This window comes from Eumetopias jubatus, unplaced genomic scaffold (assembly GCF_037043125.1).
Source record: "Eumetopias jubatus isolate StellerSeaLion01/CBP00866 unplaced genomic scaffold, mEumJub1_p1.0 scaffold_1, whole genome shotgun sequence".
NCBI lineage: Eukaryota > Metazoa > Chordata > Mammalia > Carnivora > Otariidae > Eumetopias > Eumetopias jubatus.
In genome coordinates, this window is record NW_028274807.1 from 195,631,836 (window position 1) to 195,650,693 (window position 18,858).

The 18,858-nt window shown below is 44.3% G+C and overlaps 1 protein-coding gene across 2 annotated transcripts in view; it reads right to left on the reverse strand.

Annotated features, from left to right (window-relative positions):
• The window catches only part of CACNA2D3 (calcium voltage-gated channel auxiliary subunit alpha2delta 3), an 889,368-nt gene that overhangs the window by 659,470 nt on the left and 211,040 nt on the right, over positions 1-18,858 (reverse strand). The window lies entirely within an intron of this gene.

The window sequence follows — 18,858 nt, forward strand, 5'->3', positions numbered from 1 at the left end:
GAATCTGTTGTGTCCCAAGGGACATGATTGGATATTTAAGATACCTAAATCCATTTGTTTATTCCACGTTGCTACTGGGCTAATTGTATTCATTGACAACACTACACTCACTTAATAAATATTCATTAAGCCCCTCCTACACCCTGGGCAATGTGGTGGCACTAAGGACAGAGTGATTAACAAGACACATGGTGGGTGCCTGGGTGGCTCAGTTGGTTAAGCGACTACCTTCGGCTCAGGTCATGATCCTGGAGTCCCAGGATCGAGTCCCACATCAGGCTCCCTGCTCGGCAGGGAGTCTGCTTCTCCCTCTAACCCTCCCCCCTCTCATGCTCTCTCGCTCTCTCTCTCATTCTCTCTTTCTCTCAGATAAATAAATAAAATCTTAAAAAAAAAAAAAAGACACATGGTTCCTGCACTCACAGCATTCACGGCATGGCACAGACCAGGGAGGTGCCACTCACGGTCACCTCCCATCAGGATAAACCAAAGGTGAGGGAGGAGGTGAATGTGGCCACCACTCATGGTGAGCCCTCAGTCACAACAACCCACAAGGAAGAGCTCCTACATTCATCCCCAGGATGACAAAACAAAGGGCCTAAACTTCCTGCAGCTGTGTTTTTGCAACGTTGCCAGGAAGAATTCGCTCTGCCAGGAAAACCAGGGAGAAAGGTGACATGAAAGCTAAAAGAAGGAAGTGCTGCTGGGAGTTTCTGAATCAAGAGTGTACACCATCCCTGAAAGTGTTCCGACAACACTCATGCGCCAGAAATGTAATTTTTTAGAACTAATACCACTGTGAACAGACTTTTTAGACCCATTTGGTCTATTTTCAATGAACCACACTAACAAAAATGGATCAGTATTTTGGAGGGGGGACACTCATTAATATTTAATACTGAGTAAGCCTTATATTTTAAGGCTACCATTCTATCTACCCTCTATTCTTTAGTATTACTCATAGACTCTGCTATGCTGGGAGCATCTCTGAGCCAGCCCACATTATTTACAAGGGTTTCACAGAGATGGAAACACAGTGCCTGACAGTGGTTGCCAAGGCATAACTCACCACACTGTGTCAAGGTCAGACCTTGATGCCAGTAAAGATTCATTACGTTCAAAAACTGAATCAGCAGTGTCTTTGCAGTGACCTGAACGCTCAGGTTGGCACAGAGCTCTGGAAGTTCTCAGCAAAAAAGACAAAGTAAGATGAAAAGACGGTTTTTAATTCATATACCACATGACAAAGATAGGGGACAGCAGCCCACACAAACATGGAAGACCAAAACAGAAGATTAAAATGATTAAGGAAACACCATCCCATTAGCTCAGCTCAGGTTTCTTCCGTGAGTCCCCCCTCCCCCCCGCCTCTCTCTCTCTCTCTCTGGAGAATGGCAACTAACCTACATTGACCCTCGTCTTGAAAAGAGTTGTATAGGTTCCATTCTGAGAGCCTCCCTCCAGGTCTGGACGTTGGGGTGTGGTCATCACAGAATACATTCTTCCTGGTGACATGACTATGTCACTATGACAGACCATCTCTATGACAATCCTGAGCTTAACACTCATGGAGCCCATGGCATCTTGTATATCTCCACTGGCATGTCTAACAGACTTCTCAAACTTAGGGAGGCCAGAGAGGAACCCAAGGCTGTAGAGCACAGTCTACGAATTACCATTCTTTTCTCTCCTTCCCTCAACCTTCCTGCACCCAGTCACTCCCCCATGGCCAATCTATGTGCAACTCCAGAAGACTCTAACTTCAAATGTACCCTGACCGTACCTCTCTCCATCTCTACTGATAAGCCCTATTCCCTGATCTCTTCACTGCTGAGTGTAGATGTTAGTTTTCAATTCATTGGAAACTAACAAATGTAAGAGCCCCCTCACTAGCCTCATTTCCTCTTTCACTGGTTGCAGGCTAGTTTCCCTGTATCAGCTCAAGCAATCGGGACATGAATCAGATTACATCTCTTACTGCTTGAAATCCCTCAAGGGCCTGCAGTCGTACTTCAAATAAAATCTCTACTCCCAGCCCTTGCCTGCCAAGCTGCATATAACCTGACCCCCATCCCTCTCCTCAACCTCATGCTTCATACAGATCCCAGCGTCATGCTGTCACTTCTGCAGAGACTGTCCCTGATCCTCCCTCTAAAGAGAATACCACCCGGTCACTCTCTCATAGCCCGTCTCTTCCATTCTCTGCAGCGTACCTACCATTTTTCCTACACACACACACACACACACACACACACACACACGTCTGTTTACAACAGTATCTCCACTACCCAGGATGGAGAATGTCCTCAATAAATATTCCATGAAAGGAATGGAAACTGATAAGCCATCATTCAGTAAGTCCCACATAATCATTCTCCTCTCAGCTGTTGTAGATGATTTTTGTTTTTGTTATTGCTGTTGAGTAAAAGATGCAGTAATTGCCTTACATTTGCGGACCATGTTGTACAAAAGATACGTATCATTAAACGCTGGAATTCCACTCAAGCCCAAGGAGAAACATGTGAGAACCAAGTAGCCTGAGGGGTCCAGCAGACAAAGGTCTTAGATCTCACATTCCAGCCACTGAACAGAATGACAAGTGGGATTAAATTTAATATTTAAATAGTTTTGCCCTTTCTTGTTGTTGTTGTTCCTTTTGGCTGATTTTGCATGTTTTAAATTGGTTTTGTTGAGACGTAAAAGCATTGACAGAAAACCCTGAATGCACAATAAAGAGACTCAAAGACACTCAGGGGGGGCCCACGGATAGAAACCACTGGAACCCCATTAAACTTGCAGTTCACCACAGCACTGCTCATCAGTTTTTATTATACTTGCTTTTTTTCTTTTTTGGTTTTAGGCCTTTAAAAAAAATCCTTCATATTTTATAAGCTTTAAAGTAATGGAAACACTAGTCATTGTTGACTTTTGCCCATGTCTCAAATTCAATTTAAGGAGATACCATCGGTGGGGGGGCACTAAAAGGCCCTATGCCGTACTTAAAACAACAGTAAACTGGATCGTGTCTCCTTAATTCCCTATGTGAGTGTGTTTGTGGGCAGACTTAGAAAGTGCACACCAATGCCAATAATTCTAAGGAGAAAAATTCCTCCACTTCCAAGATCTAATCCAAAGCAAACACTGAACAGCACGTACGGGTAGGTGTTGAGGGGCTGGAAGGCTGAGATTTATGGGCAAAAATGAGCAGGCTCTGAATGTGTATAGCTTGGCTAAAGAGAGATGATAACTGCCCTTAAATTTTTGACAGAGCAAACACTGAAGGGGAAAGAAAATAATGACCAGAGCTAGACAGAGGGGGTAGTTAGGGGTAACGGGGATCTTGGGCAAAGTGGATAAAAAGTGCCCTGGTGGGAAGACCTTCTAGATGGAAAAACAGTTCTGCTGAATCCAGGATGCAGCCTTCCCCCAGGGGTCTCTCCTGGGCTCCCCGACCTCGCCTAGAGCAAGGCTGGTTGGCCTGACTTTCAAATCAGGACAGGGTGGCAAGAAGCCCAAATCTGCAGGGAGGTCGGCTTGGCTACTGCACTGCCCTCCCTGAAGCTGCCAGGGGAGAGGAGAATGTTTCTAAGGGGCCACTTCAGGTCCCAGAGTTGAGGCTGGCATTTCTGTACATTACTCATCTCTGCTACATTGCTGACGGAGAGGGGATGCTGGCTTAGTCATCAAAATGCCCTGCCATTTACGCCACCTTTGTGAAGAGCAGTGGTGCCTACTCTCAGCTGATAAAACCACCCGGGAAGCGGGAGCAGGGCGTTGGCTTTATAAAAATACCATTCCTGGACTTCCTACACCCACACCTGCTGAACCAGGACTACAGGGCTGGTACGGGGCAGGGGTGGGATTCAAACCTGCATCATTCTGGCCCTGAGACTCTCTGCACTTAGCTGCTGGTCATGGACCATGAGGAGATGGCTCTATGTCCCGATAATTTCAAATTTCAATCTCTATTTTTTTCAAGAGCTACCCAGAAATTCTGCTGCCCTAATTGTCCTGCTGTTTCTGATTTTGAGGAAGCAGCTATACCATACCAGTAAGTTAGCCACATGACTTAAATGAAGTAACTAGAAAACCACCAGATTTTATCAGGATTTACAACCACAGCTGTATCCCCAAAGTTCTAGAAGTGACTATTTCTAACATTTGTGGATATGTCCTTAGAATAAAGTACCATTGCCTTCCTACCCACTGATAACTGAAATTGACATATTTGGAATAACCTCATATTGCTGGAGCTGTGTGTCATCCAGGATGGGCTGGCTCCCCTGTTGCCCCAGGAACCATGAGATGTCTGATCTGGTTAAAACCTTAGTAGTTGCTTTGAAAACCTTAGTAGTTGCTGCCTTTTCGTCTGTGACCTCTCCACACATGGATTATGTGCTGGTGACCCTGTGAATTATAATCGACTTTCCCCAGGTTTATGCCTATGATTGGCACAGATCAATTTGTTCAAGTTCAAGTCACTTAAACAAGCGTTTATCACATATCTTGTATGAGTAACAGTAATATTACCACTAGGAGTAGTAACAATAACACAACCATCAACACCGCAACACTGTCTTTATTTGTACTGAACCGTGGGAGTCTACCTCGATAATGATCCTATGATGTCAGTGCTACTGTAACCTCTATTTTTGTAAATGGCTCAATAGTAGTTTGTGGAAGTGGTAAGTATCTTGGATGGTGGGGGCAAAGAGGCAGAGCCAAAACTAGACATCTGTTGTGCTCTGACTCCCGTGCTGTATGACCTTCCATTATGCTAAGTGCAAGGGGATTATAAGGACAAAGAAGAATGCCGTGGCTCATCTAGGGCCTGTCATCCAGATTGGGGAAGTAAGCCAGCATATGTACCCCTGTGTCAATGCAGAACAGGTCACCAACAGCAAAGCACTAAGAGCAAGGAGGACCAGAAGGAAGGAAACTTAGCTACAGGCTCTGACAGTGTAGCAAAAGCAGAATCAGACTCTGAAAAGGAAGGATTCTATACAAGTTAAGGTGAATCCGATGAGTAACTTGGGACCAGTCTGTGGGGAGCCAGCTGAGCACGGGGTGATATAACTGGAATGTGCTTTCGAAAAGTCATCTGGTGGCAGGGCCAAGCCTTGATGGGGCAGTAGGCTGGGGGTGGGGGGCAGTGCTCAGCTTCCAAGAACTATCTCCACAAAAAGTAATGTGCTTGGTGATGACAGTGAGTCTAAAAAGGAGGCCACCAACTGGCGTGCTGAAAGAGCTTCTCCCCGTTACACAAGGTAGAACCACATGAACAGCAGAGATCAATCACTCTTTAAAGGTATTACATCCCAACTACCCTTAGTTACCTAGAACGTTCAAACACAGAGAAAGAGCTCAGAACTGAAGAGTTGTACAAAGCAGGGGACATAAATGTATGAAGGGTTTTTGACTCCTAGCTTAAACACCATTGTAACAAAATAGAAAATGGCAGTAAGCATCAGCAATAAGCCACCAACGGCTATCAGACAAGAAAAAGGAGACAGAAACTGATTAAAAATCAAACTCAAAATCCATAGCAGCCTGGAAACATTTGACCCGGAAGCAAACAAGCTCTGTATGCTTTACTAAATAACTATGCCACGACTAATGGACGTTAAATGTCATTGATGAGACCACAAAGGAAATATTAAATTATGATGCCATTCAGGTAGGCAATCAGGTAGAGAACACATTCAAAACACAGATCCCACAAAACTCACACTACTTCATAAGGCTTGATGCTTCAAGTATCTGGAAAGCTCTCTCCCGCACAATGTATATCTGGGATGTGAGCAAGACAGCACAATGTGGCTAGTTGAAAGCTGAAGTGTTGAACCAGTCATCCCGAAACTTCTAGATGCTTCTGACTGCACTCCAGTAAAGCATGCACAAAATGTGAAACTGAATTATTTTAGAAGAACCTAAAATACTCCACACCTTTGGGGTAAAGTCTCTATGCACTAATCCCAATAAAGTCACTGACCCTCTCAACACCCAGACCTTAAACTCAGTGAGAGAAAGGCCACGTCTATCTTACTTACTTCTCCATCTTGGGGCCTGGCACAGTCCCTGAAGTGTAACAGATGCTTAATAAAGGCTGCATTAACAAAAAGTGAATAGAAAAGTGATTAACCTCGATCAAGAAAATACTATACTTCTCAGAAATGTCCATTTAAATAAAATGAGCACTAAAGTTAAACTATACAGCTGGAAACCCATTTGGAGTTTCTAGCAAGACTGCAGTTATTTGAACATCTTTAATAAAAGGGTGGGGGCGCCTGGGTAGCTCAGTCGGTTAAGCATCTGCCTTCAGCTCAGGTCATGATCCTAGGGTCCTGAAATCAAGCCCCGCATCGGGCTCCCTGCTCCATGGGGAGTCTGCTTCTCCCTCTCCCTCTGTCCCTCCCCATCTCTCGTGTGCTCTCTCTCTCTCTCTCTCAAATAAATAAAATCTTTAAAAAAAAATGGGCAGGAAGTCAGTCCATTTTCCCTTCAAAGGCTAGTCTCTCTATCCCCTCACAATACAAGCTGCGGAGGGACAGACTCTGAAGAGGAAGGGGGAAGGAAGCACCACCCAGTGGGCAGCTAAGTCCACCCTGATGAAGGTATAACTGAATTCAGCTACTTTGGCTGTAAAGTGTCAAAAGATGCACCAATAGACAAAATACAAGACAACTGCCCAGGCGACATCTGAACCAAAGAGCTGCTCCCTGTCCAAGGAATGTGTTAGAAAGCATTTACATCATGGCAAGCAGCATTCACAGACACATTACTGAAGGCACGCTACTGCTCTGCACAACGGGGTAAAGAACAGAGGTTCCTGATGCTCAGATGCAGAAAGGAGGTTGGAAAATGAGGTAAGAATTTAAAGAAGTCATGTTTGGACAGAGCAGGACATTCGTCCTAACAAAGAAGAGATGCTGAAATGGGGAGGACCGTGCCCTAACAAAGCCAAGCTGTGGGCTGTACTTGGTGGACACCTCGCCCGGGGGGTGTGATTTTTCAGGAAGCTTTGTGGACAAAAGAGGCTTAAACCTAATTAAAAAGGAAAAAAAGGAGCTTATTGGTGATTTTAAAGATAAGGAAGCAAATAATGAAAAGTTAGACAGACAAAAATTAAAGGAGCATAGTGAAATAAAGATAAACACAGCAATGGTCTGAAAAGATAAGGAGGAAACAGCTTGGCACAGAGTCAGGGGAGCAATTAAGGGCTGTGGCGAGGAGGAGTGACAGATGGGGCTGGTACTGCTGATGGGCTCCGTGAAGTCTTTGCTTTGAAATTCCTAAAAGGAGCCGCCTCTTAGGAATGTCTCCTAATGAGAGATTCCTAATGAGAAAGTGCAATGTTCAGAACGAATGGCTGAGGAAAGCCAGGCCCGGACAGATTTGAGGCACAGGCTCAGTGTGCTCAGGGGGTGTGGGCGCACCCCACTCTGCTAGCTGCCATCGTCCTGTCCTCTCCCCGAGCCCTGCAGTGTGATTGTGGAGTTGAGAGCTACAACCAAGAGAACAGCTCAGAAACTCAGCATCCCACTCTCTGAAATGCCTGTCTTTTTTTGCCACCCCACCCACCCCCTGCCAGCCCCCACCACCACCACCATCCCCAGACCTGTGTTGCTCCTCCCGCTCTGGGACAGAGCCATGAGCTTCTGACTTCAACCGCAGGGTCCTAACCAAAAAAGCCACAGTCGCAATTAGGTGTTTCTGAAGTGAGAATCTCTCTTCTTAACAGAAAAGAAAGATGAGCCAGTAATTTTAGTGCCATTTGCAATAATCCACAGGATGAGGCAAAGTTGAGTTATGGGTAAAGAAATAACAGTGCTTCTTCAAGAACAAGAGACTCCTGATAATGTGCCTCGAATTTCCATTTCAACGGAAATAGATGTCTCTGTTGAGTTCATTGTATCAAGCATTTTCTAACTGAAACATAATATTGTAGATATCAGAGAACTGGCAATAAAATTACCAGAAAATTATCCATTTTGACTTGAATATGGAGGAGATTCTGTCCATTAAAATATATTTTATCTTGCAGTTAAAATGTTTCAATGAGTGCTGGGTCACAGTTCTTTCAGCAGCAATGCCAGCCAATGAAATAAATAAGAACCCCATCAAAATGCATCAATACTTGCTCAGGCTGAGAACTGCGGCCACATTTCAAAAGGAACAATAATTGGCTATGCTGAACCCATTCACAAGGCAGCAAAGGGGTCTATGGTTTGAGAACTGGACTATAGTCATGAGATGCGGTTCAATCCCTGGACAGCACACTGGATGTTCTTGATCAAGCCATGTGCTGCCGTCAGCTCATCACTCCAACAAACCCAAGGGCAGAATAGTCCAGGAATTTTCTTTCAGGAAACATTAACTTCTTTGTATTCATACATGGGAGTCAAATAAATGTAAGATGTGATTCTCTGTACATGGGCCTGCTTTGAAAAGCATATAGCCTCATACAATTACATTTACTAAATAAGCATTTGCAAGTCCCTCCAGGGTACAAAGCCCCATGAGATGAGAGCTCCTGTCTTCTAGGGGCCGCAGTCTGGGATAGGAAGGTGGGCCCAGACCACTCAGCACATGCAAGGGCCCTGAGGCTATTTGTGCATGCACAGTGGACCACAGGCAAGAAGCCACCTCCCCCATTCTACCTGGGATAGGGCAGAGGGGAGCCTTCAGTCATCTTACCAGATCAATGGGATCACCTGGCAAACAGACCCCGAAAGAACTTTTTTTAATGAAGAAGTAGCAGAGATTTAAAAAAAAAAAAATTCAGCCAAAACAAGTTATTTCTGATCCTGAGCTAGAATAATTTCATTCTTTACTCTGTGTCGCCCTCCCAAACCTCTGATGTTTAATACAGAAATAAGCAGGTTCTGTGTTTAGGGTACTTATTACAAGGCATCTATCAAATCTAATAGAAAGACAAGTGTCATCTTAAATTATCATCTAAACAAATTATTAATAAGGCAGAATAAAGATTTCCATTTCAGTTGGTCTCCAATGAAGGGAGTATCACAATCCTAAAAGAGCATCTAAATGGCCTCTTCCTCAAATTCCCATGCCAGCAGGAAAGTGCACTCAGGAAGAGAAGGAGCTTTGGAATTGGGCAAATGGAAATTTAATCCCAGCTTTGCCATTTACGGGCTCAACTACTGGCCTCCCAGCCTCTTCCTCCTTATTCGTAAGTGTGAGAGGGTATAATAACTAGTGGGATTAGTGCCCTTATAAGAGGCCAGAGATCAGGGAAATCCAAATCAAAACCTCAATGAGATACCACCTCACACCAGTCAGAATGGCGAAAATTAACAAGTCAGGAAATGACAGATGTTGGCAAGGATGCAGAGAAAGGGGAACCCTCCTACACTGTTGGTGGGAATGCAAGCTGGTGCAGCCACTCTGGAAAACAGTATGGAGGTTCCTCAAAAAGTTGAAAATAGAGCTACCTTACGACCCAGCAATTGCACTACTGGGTATTTACCCCAAAGATACAAATGTAGTGATCCGAAGGGGTACGTGTACCCCAATGTTTACAGCAGCAATGTCCACAATAGCCAAACTGTGGAAAGAGCCAAGATGTCCATCGACAGATGAATGGATAAAGAAGATGTGGTATATATATACAATGGAATATTATGCAGCCATCAAAAAAAAAACACGAAATCTTGCCATTTGCAATGGTGTGGATGGAACTAGAGGGTATTATGCTAAGCAAAATAAGTCAATCAGAGAAAAACAAGTATCATATGATCTCACTGATATGAGGAATTCTTAATCTCAGGAAACAAACTGAGGGTTGCTGGAGTGGTGGGGGGGTGGGAGGGATGGGGTGGCTGGGTGATAGACACTGGGTAGGGTATGTGCTATGGTGAGCGCTGTGAATTGTGCAAGACTGTTGAATTACAGACCTGTACCTCTGAAACAAATAATACATTATATGTTAAAAAAAAAAAAAGAAGATAGTAGGAAGGGAAAAATGAAGGGGGGGAATCGGAGGGGGAGACGAACCATGCGAGACTATGGACTCTGAGAAACAAACTGAGGGTTCTAGAGGGGAGGGGAGTTGGAGGATGGATTAGCCCGGTGATGGGTATTAAGGAGGGCATGTATTGAATGGAGCACTGGGTGTTATATGCAAACAATGAATCATGGAACACTACATCAAAAAAATAAAATAAAATAAAATCTTTAAAAAATGTGTTAATGTTTGCAAAGTAAAGTAGCAATTGCACCATAATAAGCCAGCTGAGTTTAGGTTGAATTTTTCAAAAATATTCTTTTAATATGTAATAAAACTTTTAACACAAAAAAAGAAGAAGAGGCCAGAGAGCTAGCTTGCTCTATTTCTGCCACATGAGGATACAGCGAGAAGTCCGCAGTCTGCAACCCGGAAGATGGTCCTCACAAGAACCGGACCTTGCTGGCGCCCTGATCTGGGATATCCAGCATCCAGAACCATGAGGAATAAACTTCTGTTATTTATAAGCCTCCTAGTCTATGGTACTTTGTTATAGCAGCCTGAACTAAAACATTGTATAACACAGAGCGAACGCTAACATAAACTATTGACTTCTGTTAATAACAATGTATCCATACTCATTCATCAATTTTAACAAATGTACCACGCTAACACAAGATGTTAATAATAAAAACTGTGCAAAATTGTGCAGGGTAAGGGGGAGAAAACAGGTATATGGGAATACTCTGTACTTTCTGCTCAATTTTTCTGTAACCCTAAGACTGTTCTAAAACATAAAGTTTATTAATTTAAGAAGATGCATGAGAAAAATAATGGCAATTATGCTATCTCAACAAATTCACAGGGATCCCAAGTACAATTAACACCTAAATATTATGAACAGAAAACAGAAAACTCTGGCAAGGCTATTTGGTAGTCTAAAGGAGAAACAGATCCCATGCCATGCTCCGTGATGCAGTCTATCCTGACAGCCCAAAAGGATCTCTTCAGACAGCTGTCCTCCCTGGCATCGAGCTGGACAGACTCTGGAGGTGCATGTCACTCAGGAGGAGCCTTCTGGTTCAGGCCAGCTCTCCCCACTGCCATGCATTTTATGGTCATCTCAGGAAGTGACACTTACAAAGGGGTCACTATAAATCAGGCCTGAACTAACAATACTCCAACTTTGAAGCAGTGTCATCAAACCTCTTGAGCTAGGATTTGGCTTCCCCCTCCTCAAGGAGGGGAAGCTTTTTTTTTTTTTTTTTAACCCTATTGCTTATTCCCAGCCCCCAGCGGGGGTCTAAGGCAGGAGGTTAGCTCAATCCATAGATACAGGGCAGCGCCCTATATGTCCTGGCATGGGTGGACCGGATCCTGAGACAAGTGGGATCTCCCCAGTCCCCTATATTTATTTAAAGTGAAAACAGCTCTAAGAGACCCTGGTTTCCCAGGAAGCTGTGATTCAAACACTGCCCTTGCAGTTTTGCAAAATAAACAAATTAAAAATGGCACCAAGAGAGACCCAGTAACTAACTTGGAATCTTCCATGGCCAGAGGCGGAGGTCAGTGGGGATGCATACAGTTTAAGATGGTTTGGAGGAATGACAGTGGGTAGTCACTAGCCACCCTATTAAATACACTGAACTTCACAGAGAGAAAGGTGTTTCTTTTCCAGTTCTCCTGCAAGCCTGTGATTGCGACAAAGGGAAAAAAAAATCTCCGCTGGCCACTCTGGAACTCAAACGCCTTTGCAATCTGGACTCATGCCCCCTCTCACTATGGGCCTTGGGCTCAAAGCCCTACAGGCCCCGCTGAAGAGCTGAGCAAGGCTGTTTGGGGTTCACTCTACTCCTCAACCACCTTCTTGTATGGCCAGCTGGTTTTCTTTCAACGGTAGGGATTTAAAGGCTACTTTTTAGATAAAATAAGGAAAAAGGAAATCAATATGAAGGAAGACATCTTGTTAAACATTTCTATAGGTTCTACTCAAACAAGGCAAAAATTCATAAAGGCAAAATAGGAAAAGCTGGAGTTTGGGTGATTCCAGCTCCCGTTTTTCACTATTGGGGAAACTGAGACTCCCCAAAGGAGGGACAATTTATATAAAGGCCACAGAGATAATAAGCAGCCAAGCTGGAACCCAAACCAGATCATCTATGTATAGCCAAAGAGACAGTACCTAAGCAACAGACAACTTCCAGTCAGATGGCATATTAGGCAGAAAGGAGTTGGAGAAGGATAAATGATTCATCATTGCCAAAATGCAATTTGCTCTCGTTATAGTTCCCAACATACGAAGTACAATGATTGGAGGCCTTCCCGTCTTCCCTCCCTCCTTCCCGCCTTTCCCCCTCCATCCCTCACTCCAGCCAGCCCTCCTCCCCTCCCCCATTCAGTCACCAAACATTTGGGAAGCCAGGCACCGTGGTTGGGGCAGAGACACAAAGTGGAAAAAAGACACACTGGCTCTGCCCTGGAGGAATTCCTAGTCTCATCAGGGGTCCAGCTGCCAGATAATGAAGCCATAACTACAGGAAGATGGGCCCAGGGTGCTCCTGGAAACTGTGGCGAGAGAGAGGCCTCAGGAGCATAACTTAGCAGTGCACCTTAATAAAACACTGATTGTTCACTCATTATAAGTGAGATGTAATACTTCATTACTCCTTCTTCTAATTATCCGTGACACAGTATGCCTGGTCTATTTCAGCAAGATAAATACTAAAATCTTCCTTCAAACTATCTGCATTTTTTAAAATGCATTTTCTGATCGGCATAAAAGGTGAACCTATGCCTGCTAACAGATACATTTATATAGACATTATATAAACATCACTACTGTTTACATCACCTTAATGTACTACCTACTATGGAGTACTTGCTTAGTACTACTACTTGATGTAATGCTCGACTAGGTACATTATAAAAGATACAGAAAAATAGGTATTTTAGAAGAGACATTCTAATATTTTCTTCCTGCAGCACAGAGGAATATTTTATACGCTCTCCTTTAGAAATTACTGCTTTGGCTCAAGTCTTCTCAAAGTGAGATCCCTGTGACCTCCAGGCTGGAACCTGCCTGGGGGCTTGGGGTGGGAGTGGCAGTGGGGAAGATGTCAAAACTCCAGCCTCCCAGTCCTCCTCCCAGCTTAAGGAATTGTGTGAGTGGAGCTCATGAATCTGCATTCAACAAGCTCCTCAGGTGAGCCTTAAATTCACTTAAATACATATTCCCAGGGAGAAAAAAAATATTTAAAGAACTTCTTTAATGCAATAAACCTAGTTTCAAGTGCTCACTACCCAGGAGCCATCATGCAAAGAGCAGAGACAATAAATTGTTTTGATGTGTGGCAGCATCTGTCCACAGGCAGCCACACAGGAAGCCGCTCCAGGGCCCCCATGCTCCCCTGGCTGGAGAAGGCTGCCTGCCAAGCCCCAGACAACCAGAGAGCCTGCTGTTCTTATCGATGATTTGTCATCTAAGCTTCTGATCTTGGAGAAAACACAGGACTCCAAGTTCTGAAGCATCATCTTCGTCCAGGAAGACGTCCTGTTGCTAAATCACTGACCACGGTCCCCCCTTCCTCTTACCATGCCATTCCCACCTCGCACAGCGCTCCCAAGCAGCCTGCCCGTGCCTCTTCTCAGAACCCTCTCCTGCTGCGACCAGCACCAATCACTATCTCCCATGTATTTCTACAGAATGTTATGTCTTTATCTTAAGACTCAGTCCCATCACCTCACAGGACAGCTTTGTGCAGAGTTGTCTATCACTAGCTCAAGACTGTAAGCTTCTGAAGATCCTCAAACTCCCTGACTCACCTTTAAATCTCTCTAATACTGACCACTTACACAGAAGCATGGTTCAATAAATGGTCAGTGGATAAGCAGCCTATGATACTCGGTTACAAGAATTCTCATATGTGTTTAGGTAACACAGTAACATTATATGACTATTATATTATTATGATATATTATTTCTGCAAATTATAAAAATAAATATTACATGGATATGGATAAATATTATATGGATATTGGCTCAAGTCCAAGCTCATCCACTTGCCTGCTGTGTGATCATTGGTAAGCCACATAACACCTCTGTGAACCAGTTTCTTTATCTAAAGACAGGGAAATAGGACTACCCATCCCCTTAATATTGCTGCAACATTAAATCAGTTTATATATGTAATGTGATTAGAATAATGCCTGGACATTGTAAACACTCAATAAATGTTATTTATTATTCTATTAATTTGACAATTATTGAGGATTATTATTGACTAAGGCACTATGCTATGTACTTAGACTACAAAAAAACAAAAACAAAACAGAACAAAAAAGACCCCACTCTAGCTTAGAAGACAGCGGGAATGCATAATTATGTATACTATGCAGGTGCCAGATCAGGAACTAAGACAACACAGAAATTTTGAATCTATTGTGAGGATCAGCAGGTAGATGAATGGAAAAAGTTCTCAGTATCTAGTAGCTATTAATTGCTGGGGATGGTCCAGCCTCTTCAGCCTGCCAGGGTTTTGAGCTCCTAGAGAAAGGGATGCCAATGGCAATGATGCGGGGCTCTTTCCCAGTTTCCCTTATGTACTGTCATCCCATGCGTGTGTAGCAGATGAGAGGGTGAGCCAACCTTCCTGGTCCACACCACTCTACTCTAGTTTGTCTCTACACCACATCTCTGGGTTTCATCTTCTCTCTGCACAACCTCCCACTAAATCTCCACTGAGTTACCTTGCTGGTAGCACACGGGCCCTACTGCTCTGACTCAGGCACTAGGTCCGGGATCTACCCAGGGCTCCACTGTGAAGATGTGGGATCTGCCACTGGTGGAGTCTGAGCACTGGGAATCTCGGAGGACAGTGAGAACACACACTGCCTGAACTAAGGCAGCATTCTCACCTGGACCTCTTTAGGAGGAAGAGCAGCCTGACTCAAAGGTGCTTACACAACACAGGGGATGGATTAGCTCAGGTGACTAAAAGGACCAGAGATGCTCTTAAGTGAGGATGAGCAGGAAAAGTGTCTCTGAGAAGTGACATATGAACAGAGACCAAAAGGAAGTGCAGGGCAAGCCAGCTGGCTCTCTGGGGGAAGAACAGTCTGGGCGAGGGCACAGCAGGTACAGAGGCTCAGAGGCAGGAGACAGAGCTCAGGGAGGGAAGGAGAAAAGGGCAAGCAGTAAGATTGGGCATAATGGGGCAAGAGCAGCACAGGCCCCGTGCAACATGGTAAGCACTGCAGCGACCCACGGACTGCACAAGCTTGGTCTCACGCCCATGCCTGCCCATCCAAACCCTGTGAACTGAGGGTCAGAAGGGGCAGATGACCAGGGAAAATCAGGAAGTAGAATAATGGATGTTATATAGGAAAAAAGAAAAGATTAGGGGGAAAAACCAGCATCCATTATCAGAAAATCACAGAAATCCACAAGCCAACTTCAGAAAGAATAAGCCCCACTTTCCCAATGACAGCCTGGCAATGATTTGAGGGTCTTGGAGTCATAGCACTAACAGAAATCTCCCTCTGTGTAACCCAAATCTGAATGAACCAGCTCCACTGCCCCAAATGGAAAACACACACACACACACACACAGTCTGACAAAAATAACTTGGTGGGGGTGCCTGGGTGGCTCAGTTGGTTAGGCAACTGCCTTCGGCTCAGGTCATGATCCTGGAGTCCCGGGATCGAGTCCCACATCGGGCTTCCTACTCAGCAGGGAGTCTGCTTCTCCCTCTCACTCTCTTCCCTCTCGTGCTTTCTATCTCTCATTCTTTCTCTCTTTCTCAAATAAATAAATAAAATCTTTAAAAAAAATAACTTGGTGGAAGACATTAATAAAACCACACAGTGATTCTTGAATGCTTGTAATTACATTGCAACCCCCTTATAGAGGACTGGAAGCAACACATATTTATGTCTGTTTCAATTTGGGCACTGTTTAGTACATGATCTGATCATGGCGAGGTTCTACACTAGAGATTAGAAATAAAACTCTGAGCGTGTGCGTGTGTGTGTGTGTGTGTGTGTGTGTGTGTGTGATCTAAGCCAGAGGCATCAAACAGCAAAAGGTTGAACAAGAGCCCTGTTAGCTCGGTGTTCATGATGTAACCAGGAGGTATACACACCTTAAACAAGTTCTAAGGTTGAGGTGGCAGACGACCCTCATGCAGGTGAGGGTCAGTCGGTGGGACCCCTAACCTTTACTGAGCTTCATGCAGTCACATCCCAGTGATAAATCCTCAAAGCAGGGGGGAGTAGAAAGGAGGCAAAGGACCATTCATTCATTCAAAGCAGATTCAACTCCTGCCCTGAGGAGTTTACTGTTTTATCAGGTATTGAAGAGAAAAGTACCAAGCCTGTTTTCGGGGGATTATAGTCCAAGTGGACACCAAAGTGGGAGGTAGCAGAGTCTCAACACAGAAACATCTAACCAAGTCCCTAAGAGATGCCCCAATGTAAAATCATAGAATGGTTTCAGGTTGTTTTTTTCTTTCATGCATGGTGCATAGGACATATTTAGTTGCAAGTGACAGATATAGCAAACTGGTTTAACTAAAAAAGGGGGGAGAGAAGAGTAATTGGCTCATGAGAGTAAAATGTCCAGGCTAAAATGTCCATAGCTTCAGCCATAGCTGGAACCAGAGTGTTAAACCGTGTCACCATGCAGCTCCACATCAGCATGTATGAGGCTACACACAGGGTCTGTATCAGTGGTGGGACTTGTTCTGGGACAGGCACTCCCCGTAAGGAAGCAGAACAGTGGCACCGTCAAATTCTATCCTCGCAGCTCTGCCACCCTGGTGAAAAGAATGCCTTTGTCCTCATCTTTCCAAAACAAGTTCCTAGTCGGAACTTTCTTTGGACTGAGCCAGGTCAAGCACCCACCCTGAGACAAATGACCAAGTCAGAGAAAGTATATAGACTGTCCAGGCCTGGGTCGTATGTCACACATCATCCCCATCCCTACACCCACCCGTCGTCTAGAAGGAGAGAGAGTCAGGGTGTGGCCAGCTGAGTAAGGGGAATGCACACTTGGAAGGCAGAACACAGCAGACATCCATGCCAGAAGGGTCAAGTGTCCTTTGAGCTCAAATCCATTCAAAACATGCATTCACCTGATTGTGTGGCTCTAACACAGAATCCCGGAGAACTCTTGGGTATAGTGGGGGGGGACTTCCGTCCAAAGCCACATAAATGATTTCTCAGGGCGCCAGGCCAGACATTCCCGCCCAGTAAACACAACCCCATGTTGTCACTACATCATTGCCACTTCATTCCTTTGCATGTTGGAAGGATCCTCATCCCTGGCCCCTTTAGAGACTATTTGAAAATACATATACTTTGGAGAGGCATCATTATATAAGGTCTTCTTTCACCAGTCACCATCCATCTGTCCAAACACATTTGCTTTTGGTCAGGGTGAATTTATTGAAGTTCAAAATGATGGAAGACAAGTGGTGAATTTTAATTCTGAACATTTGTAAAAATAAAATACTGCTATCTGTACCTCCACACTAGAGTACTGCACATAGCACGTAAAAACATAATACATAAATATATAAAGTACTGCACATAAATATTCTAGTGTCCTAGGTATACAATTGCTTCGTTTCTGATCAAAGATCCAGTAAACATGCTTGTGCAGATTTGTTGGTCATTTGCTTGCCCCTGGATTGCAGAGGTGGGAGGCCCAGGAACTACATTTCCTCCAGGCGGGTCCAGGTTAGATGCAGCCCATGAGATGCCCTCCGGGGAGATCAGGGAGAGCTGGAGAAGCAGAGCAGATGCACTGGCTCCAGGGCAGTGAGGAGCAGGCTCATGGGCTTCAGCTGAGGGCCAAGGAGGCTCTGGCAGCAGCTTCTGATGGACTCTGGCCAACTGCCTACCTCCGTGTCAAAGATGGCTGAAATCATGGGCGGAGTGTCCCCTGGGGTCCCCCCACTTCCTGGCTTCATAAAAGCTAGAGTAAGCTTTCCCTGGTGTTTGTTCTCTCAGTCCTTCCCCTGCAAGCCTTGAATTCTCTGTGGGAAAGCTCTTCCTGTTTGAAATACCTGTGGGGACTTTTGCGCCCTTCTTCATACTATAGAAACTTCCAAAATCTGTCATTGGTTTATTTGTCACGCAATAATAACAGGTCACATCAAACCTAAGGTAAGAGCCCAGGAAGACTCTGGGTTCTGTCTAATTGTGCTGAATATTTTACTAACTCCACTTCAAGTTTTTGCATTAAGCTGTATTCGACTTATGGATCAGCCCAACTTCTACAAAACATCTGTTTCTTTTTCAAAGACAAATGGAGCATTGACAATGCTATCAACAAGTCTGTGGGGCGCTTTGAAAATAACACGTATTAGAGGATGGGTAGAGGGATGGATAGATGAGCAGAGATGTGACGAAGCGAGTATACTTAATGTCAGTAGTAGGAAATGAGTGATGGGTGTATGGATGCACGTGGTAAAACTATTCTAGCTCACTATACGTTTGAATATTTTCATAATAAAGTGTCGGGGGTAGAGAAGGAAATGCTATCAGCCCACACCTAAAAAAGAACATGGGTGGCAATACAATTTTCTAAGTGTTTTTTAAAAAAAATCAGTACAATGAGCCTGCCTATCACCCAAGTTTTCTATCATTTCTCTCTTGATGTTTTCTTTGTCCTCCTCCATCATCTTCAAGAGTGAGGTCACCCACGTGACAACACCTTTAGGGAAAACTTTCCTCCAAAAAACAACCCTACAGTATCATCAAATAACCCATGTCAAATTCGTAATGAATTATTCAACAAATATTTACAGGTTGTCGCAAATTATACTGTTCAAAGCCACGAGAAAATTAGGGTTTGACAATTAAATCTCATATTCCTCTCCACCCTGCA